This window comes from Notamacropus eugenii, chromosome 5, assembly GCF_028372415.1.
Source record: "Notamacropus eugenii isolate mMacEug1 chromosome 5, mMacEug1.pri_v2, whole genome shotgun sequence".
NCBI classification, from domain to species: domain Eukaryota; kingdom Metazoa; phylum Chordata; class Mammalia; order Diprotodontia; family Macropodidae; genus Notamacropus; species Notamacropus eugenii.
In genome coordinates this window covers 11,698,807-11,706,389 of record NC_092876.1, presented here as the reverse complement: position 1 = coordinate 11,706,389, position 7,583 = coordinate 11,698,807, and positions in this window count along the sequence as shown.

The following is a 7,583-nucleotide window of genomic DNA, read 5'->3' as shown; positions in this document are numbered from 1 at the left end:
GGAATTGGAGTGCAGAGTAGCCTCCACCCAGAATGTCTCTTTTCCATTGTCATTGGCCTCACCAAGCATGGGTCTACTCAGCAAAAATTACAGCATATTTGTCACTACTGTGACTATTTCTCCCACCCTGAAGTTCTCATTTTTTCTCAGCCTCAAAGCAGAAGTGTGATCACTGCGTCAAGGACCCACATGTTTTCTTCTTCATGTTAGATGAATTTATTCATAACCATTCTATGGAATAGGAGGTGGGCCACTCTATATATCTATGTGTCCATCATCAATCTGTCTTTCTGTCTGTCTATCTATCTACTTATGTATCCGTCTATCTGTATCTTTATATATTCACTGAATGGTATTTTATTTATCCCGACTTATGTGTAAAGATCGTTATCAACATTTATTTTTGTAAATTTTGAGTTTCACATTTTTCTCCCTGACTCCTTCAAATCTTCATTCTCTGAGAAAGGAAGAAATCTGATATAATTTGTTAAAAATATTTCCACTTTCATCATGTTGTGAAAGAAGAATCAGAACAAAAGGGAAAAATAACAAGAATGAAAAAATTTACAAATGTGGAAGTAGTATGCTTCCATCTGTATTTAGACTCCACAGTTATTTTTCTGGATGTGGCTAGCATTTTCCATCATAAGTCTTTTGTAAGTCTTTGAACGCTGTACTGCTGAGAAGAGCTAGGTCTGTCATAGCAGATCATTGCGTAATGTTGCTCTTACTATTTCCCACCTGTTCTTTCAGGTCCGTAGTACAAGGAGAATTTGACCAAGTGACGAGGCTTGGTGGCTTCCTTCCATGGCACCATCCTAACCCTCCTTTTATTAGTTTTCTTTTCTAACCACCATGAGTTCACCTGATTCGCCTTCACTACATGCCCCATGACACTTCATACTTTAATGTATCAGAATAAGAGGGCCTTCATTGCTCTTAGTCCTTCTTTATTACATGCCAAGCAGTTAAAGAGCCACAAGGTTGACAGATGGAAAATTCCACTTTGGTCAACAATCATCTCCTTTCTGTGTTTACTCTATAGAATGTGTTTCCACTCTGAAATCGTAGTCATGTTGCCAAGGCTAGTGTGATCTATTTGGGAGCGAGGAAACTATAAATGCTCCTAGCCTGTATTTCATGCACAATATAAGGGAAAGTATCAGAAATGAAATTCTGAAACTCAGACCATTGTATGTGGAGAGAGAAAAGGAATTGGCTTAAGAGATCAATGTAGATGCCCAGGGAGCTCTTGCGCCCACTTAGATTTTAAAAGCTATATTGAGATGATGGCAATATGGAAAAGGACAGTTAACAGTGGTTGGATGTAAAAGGATATTTTGAGGTGTGCTGACGCTAATGGAGAGCAGAGATTGGTGAGGCAACTTCAAGACAACAGAAGGGGCTTTTCAATTCTGGCTGATGGAAACCCAAGGATGTGATTAGACCACAGGTTAGGATGGACAGGATGATCACTGACAATAGGGAGAAGGCAGAGCTGCTCAGTACATTTTTGCTCTTGTGCTTTCTGCCAAGGAGAGTGACCTTTGCAATGGAGAAGCTAGAACAAAAATGGTTCACAGAGATCTGCTCCCCAATGTACGTGAGGGGATAGAAAGTGCTGAGCAGCCACAGAAAAGCTTAACTCACCTGGCTCAGATGGATTTTGAGTTCAGGAGACTGTGGGAGGCAGAGGGGACTGAGGAGCCCATTGAAAAAATCTCCATTCAGTAAGGACTTGCCCAGCACCCAGTAAGCACTGGCTTCTGTTACCACTGAGGATTCAAGTGCACAGACTGAAGCAATCCCTACTCCTATGGAGCTTCCCTTCTATTGGGGGAGATAAAGAAGATGTCTAAAAATATACACCACCTAAATATGGAGCAAATGTAAATAGGCAGTTAAGTGCAAGGTATTTTGGGAAGGATGAGGGCAGCAGCAACTTGCTGATATCAAACAGCCTGGGTCCCTTATAGGCTTTTCTATGTGTGAATGACTTAAATCAAAGTAAAAAAGTGGGCAAAGAACCATGTTTCTAGACCTCAACTACTTCTCAGACAAGCCTAGATAGCTGAAATGGAACCAAGGAAGAAGACAGAATGCACAGATAGACATTCAACTTTTCCTTTGAGGTAATGTGGGGAATCACCATCTGCTATTACTTCTGTGTCAGCTTGGGTAGCAGTGCAGATTCAGCCCATTCTGTAGTCGTCACTCAGAACATCTCCGTCATTCTCTCACCAGTTTATCACTCTGCTTGTGCTGACCCAGGCTCTTCTAAATCTAATGTCTTCAACTAAAGTCATAGTAGTGACTCCTCATGTCCTTCCCTTCTCCTCACAGACCCATTCCAGTTCATTGTCTGGGGATGGTCGTTTGAATCCTGAATATTTGTTTAATTGCAAAACTGGTAGGTTTATGTCCCTACCTCAGGCTTCTTGAGTCACTACTCTCTGTGGGCTGAATCAAAGCTTTCTTCAGCTATTGTCTGTGATCCTTATTTTAAATATTGAGGCAGTTTGTAATATTTTTCTTGTATTTTAGCATTGTCAATTTTGACTCTGTGAGAATTCTGTGAATCTTTCTTATGACGTTTTGTCCACATTTTGGGCCAAGCCTAGGAAATGTTCTAAAAGGGTTTCTTATTCTTTTGTGGGGAACAAGCATCTCTTAAATGCCTACAATGTGTGCCAGGCACTGTGATTATCCCTTAACATTATCGCATTTGATTCACCTAACAACTAAAGGATGTATATTATATAATTATTCACTTTTTACAACTGAGAAAACTGAGGCAGAGAGAGGTTAAATGACATGAACAGGGTCAACGTTTTCTTTCTTTTCAAAAATCAAATTGACCAAAAGTTTATCAATTTTATTGTTTTTTTCATAAAACCAACTCAGCTTTATTATTTAATTCAATAGTTTACTTAATTTCAATTTTCTCAATCATTACTTTGGTTTTCAGCATTTCTTGATTTTTATTTTTATTTATTTATTTAATTTATTTTTGGTTTTCAACAGTAGCTTTCACAAGAGTTTGAGTTCCAAATTTTCTCCCCATCTCTCCTCTCCCCACCACAAAACACCATGCTTTCTGATTACCCCTTCCCTCAATCTGCTCTCCCTTCCATCACACCCCTTCCTTCCCTTATCCACATCTTTTCTCTTTTCTTCTAGGGCAATATAGATTTTTATACTCCATCACCTGTTTTTCTTATTTCCCACTTGCATGCAAAAACAGTTCTCAACACTGGTTCCTTAAACTTTGAGTTCCAACTTTTCTCCTTTCCTCCCTCCCCACCCATCCCCACTGAGAAGGCAAGCAATTCAATCTAGGCTAAATATGTGTAGTTTTGCTCATGACTTTCATAATAGTTATGTTCTAAAAGATTAACTTTATTTCCCTCCAACCTATCCTGCCCCCTATTTATTCGGTTCTCACTTTAGACCTTGTCCCTCTCCTAAAGTGATTACTTCTTATTATTCCCTCATCCTATGTGCCCTCCCTTATCACCCCTGCCCCACTTATTTCCTTCTTCCTTACTTTCTCACAGTGTAAGATAGATTTTCATACAAAATTGAGTGTGCATGTTATTCCCTCCTTAACCCATACGTGATGTGAGTAAACTTCACTTTTTACCTCTCACCCTCCTTTCTCCTCCATTGAAAAAAAATTTTTTTTGCATCTTTTATGAGAGTTTATTTGCCCCATTTCATTTCTCCCTGTCTCCTCCCAATATATTCCTCTCTCACACCTTCATTTTATTTTTTTAGATATCGTCGTTTGCTATTCAACTCACCCTGTGCCCTCTGTCTATAAGTATACAATCCCTCCAACTACCCAAATAGTGAGAAAAGTCTCAAGAGTTAGAAATATTACCTTTCCATGTAGAAATATAAACAGTTCAGATTTAGAAAGTCCTTTACAATTCTTCTTTCCTGTTTACCTTTTCATGATTCTCTTGACTGTTGTGTTTGAAAATTCAATGTTCCATTCATCACTGGTCTTTTCATCAGGAATGCCTGAAGCTCCTCTATTTCACTGAATGACCATTTTTTTCTCTGAAGTATAATACTCTGTTTTGCTTGGTAGATGATTCTTCGTTTTAATCCTAGTTCTTTTTTTAGATTTTTTTCCGCAGTTGATCAGTGGATTCTCTCAATATTAATTTTACCCGCTGGTTCTAGAATACTAGGGCAGTTTTCTTTGATAATTTCATGAAAGATGATATCTAGGCTCTCTTTTTCTGATCATGGCTTTCAGATTGTCCCATAATTTGTAAATTATCTGTCCTAGACCTATTTTCCAGGTCAGTTGTTTTTCCAATGAGATATTTCACATTGTCATCTATTTTTTCATTCTTTTGGTTTTGTTTTGTAATTTCCTGGTTTCTCCTAAAGTTATTAGTTTCCATCTGTTCCATTATAATTTTTAAAGATCTATTTTCCTCAGTGAGCTTTTGAATGTCCTTTTCCATTTAGCTAATTCTGTGTTTTAGCACATTCTTCTCCTCATCAACTTTTTGGACCTCTTCTTCCATTTCAGCTAGTCTATTTTTAAAGGTGTTATTTTCTTCAGCATTTTTTGGGTCTCCATTTGCAAACTGCTGACTTGCTTTTCATAATGTTCTTGTCTTGCCATCATTTCTGTTTCTAATTTTTCCTCTATCTCTCTTACTTGAGTTTCAAAATCCTTTTTGAGTTCTTCCATGAACTAAACTCCTTGCATATTTATTTTGGAGGTTTTGGATGCAGAAGCCTTGACTTTTATGTCTTCTTCTGATGGTATGCATTGATGTTTCTCCTCTGCAAGGATGGAAGAAAATACCTTTTCACCAAGAAAGTAATCTTCTATAGTCTTATTTTTTCCTCTTTTTGGGTATCATCCCAGCTAGTTACTTGACTTTTGAGTCCTTTATCAAGAGGAGTGTATGCTCTTGGGACCTGTAAGTTCTCAGTTCCTTCCGAGGTGTCATAATCAAGAGAGAGGATCTTACCCCTCTCCTGGCCTGTGCTCTGGTCTGGGAGCTACTAAAACTTTTCTGCCTAGGTTCTGCAAATAAAATTTCCCTTCCAGAGCACCCATCAGCACCACCACGCCAGCACTCTTCATCACCCCAGCACTTTCATCAGCCCAGGACCATCACCCAGGGCTGAGACCCAGAGCAGTGGCTCAATTCTCCTTGGATCCTTAGGCTGAGGGCTCCAAAAATGGACACTACTGCTGCTGCCACCTGAGGCTGGGGCTAGGGGAGGACATTGCTCCTTTTAGTTTCATGCAGCTTTTCTGCTGGGCTCATTGCAGTTTTGAATATATCATTCCTCATCATGTCTTGTCTGTCGCCACTCTCCTGGCAATCTTTGATTCCCACTACAGACACCACAACCAGCTACCACTCTTCTGGAGACACTGCTAGGACATCAATGAAAATGTTCAGAAGATGGTGGAGTGAGAGCAACTACCCACCTAAAATTTAAGACTAACTCCTTCAGATACCTCTAAAAAGAGAATTTGAATGGATTTTGGAGGAGCAGAATTCAATAAGAGAGACTGTGGGAGATCTCCAGGGCAGCACAGACTGAGAGGTTGATGGGAAGATCTGTTGCACAGGCCTGGAGGAGCACACAGTGCAGAGGCTGTACCAGGCATGGCAGGGCTGACCAGGAAGGGCCAGGTGGTCTAAGGCAGCAGCCACAATGCAGAAATTCAGGCATCTCAGCCCAGGACAGAAGTCCAATGCAAGTGAGCGAGTGAGAGCCCAGAGACCCAAGTAACAGTAACAGTTGCTCCTGAGACTCTCAGCTCACAGAATAAATGTCTGTATGGCACGTGCTTGAACTTCTTGGAGCCAAGACTTCAGACTGATCAGTAAATGCTCTCTCCCTCCCTTTTTTGACCTCGAAAAACCCATAAAATATTTCCCCAGGAAAAATCCTGAAACACTGGGTTCAGCTGAAGGGGTAAACAGTGTCTTAGCCTGTAAGGCTAGGTAAATAGCAAAGGGGGGACCCTGTTGCTGTGGCTGAAGGGGGCCAGTACAGGAGTAGGACTGTCCCACACAGTCCCACCTCAACAAACTAGATGAAGATCCTGAGCTCCAGGGGTTTAGAGCCCACAGTCGCCAACACCAGGACCCCTGGCCTGCCTCAGCATCCCAGGGGAATCAGAAAGGCACTAGCACAGATGGGGTTCACCAACCACTGAACTTGCCTATGCTCTAGCTCAGCAAGTGAGACCTCCTTTGGCCAGACCACCCCTCCCCCACACTTAACACAGCTAACTCCAGAATAACTCTGGGGAAAGCCAGAAAGACTTCCCCTGGCCTCAGCTTTCAAACTTCAGCCAGCTCAGCACCAAGTAAGCTGCAGTACTTAAGCTTCTAGCTGAAAGAAGCAGAGGCCACAACATACAAAACCTCAAGTTCTAGGCACAAGAACTGTGAGTCAGTGCCTTCTGTGCCCCAGAAACACAGGTTTACTTTAAAAGCCAGGAAAATGGTGATCATTATGAGTAAGAAGCAAGGCAGAAAAGAAAAGACCATAGAATCTTTCTATGGAGACAAGGACCAAAACATGAATACCAAAGAAGTCAGCATTGAGACTGTACTCTCATATGAAGCTTCAGAAGGGAATATGAACTGGTCTCGAGCCCCAAGAGCATTCTTGGAAGAGGTCAAGAAGGATTTTAAAAGTCACGTTAGAGAAATAGAAGAAAAACTGGTCAATGATTTTAAAAATGTGAAAAAGAATTCATTGAAGAGAATAGCTTCTTAAAAAAGGAAAATTGGACAAATGGAAATGGAAGCACAAAACCTAACTGGAAAAATTGGATAAATGGAAAATTAAGTACTAACTGGAAAAAAATAACTTCTTAAAAGGAAGAATTTGACAGATGGAAAAGGAGAAGCAATAATTAGCTGAAGAAAACAACGTGTTAAAAATTAGAATCGGGCAAGTAGAAGCTAATGAATATATGAGATATAAAGAATCAGTCAAACAGAATCTAAAGAGTGAAAAAATGGAAAAAAAATGTAAAATATCTAATTGGAAAAGCAGCTGACCTGGAAAAAAGATCCAGGACAGAAAAATCTAAGAATTATAGGTCCACCAGAAAGCAATGATGAAAAAGAGGCTGGACAATATTTTTCAAGAAATCATCCAGGAAAACAGCCCAGAAGTCCTAGATCCACAAGGCAAAACAATCATTGAAAGAACCCACCATTCACCTCCTGAACGTGATCCCAAAGAAAAACACCAAGGAATATCGTTGCCAAATTCTAGAACTATCAAGTGAAGGAGAAAATACTGCAGGCAGCCAGATAAAATTCAAATGTCAAGGAGCTGCAGTCAGGATCACACAGGACCTGGCAGTTTCTATATTAAAGGACTGAAGGCCATGGAATATGATATTCTGTAAGGCAAAGGAGATGGGATTACAACCAAGGATCAATTACACAGCTAATTTGAGTATAATATTTGTGGTAAGGAGATGGACATTCAATGAAATAACAGATTTCCAGACCTTGCTGATGAAAAGATCAGAGCTTAATTAAAAATTTGATCTTCAAACACATGTCACA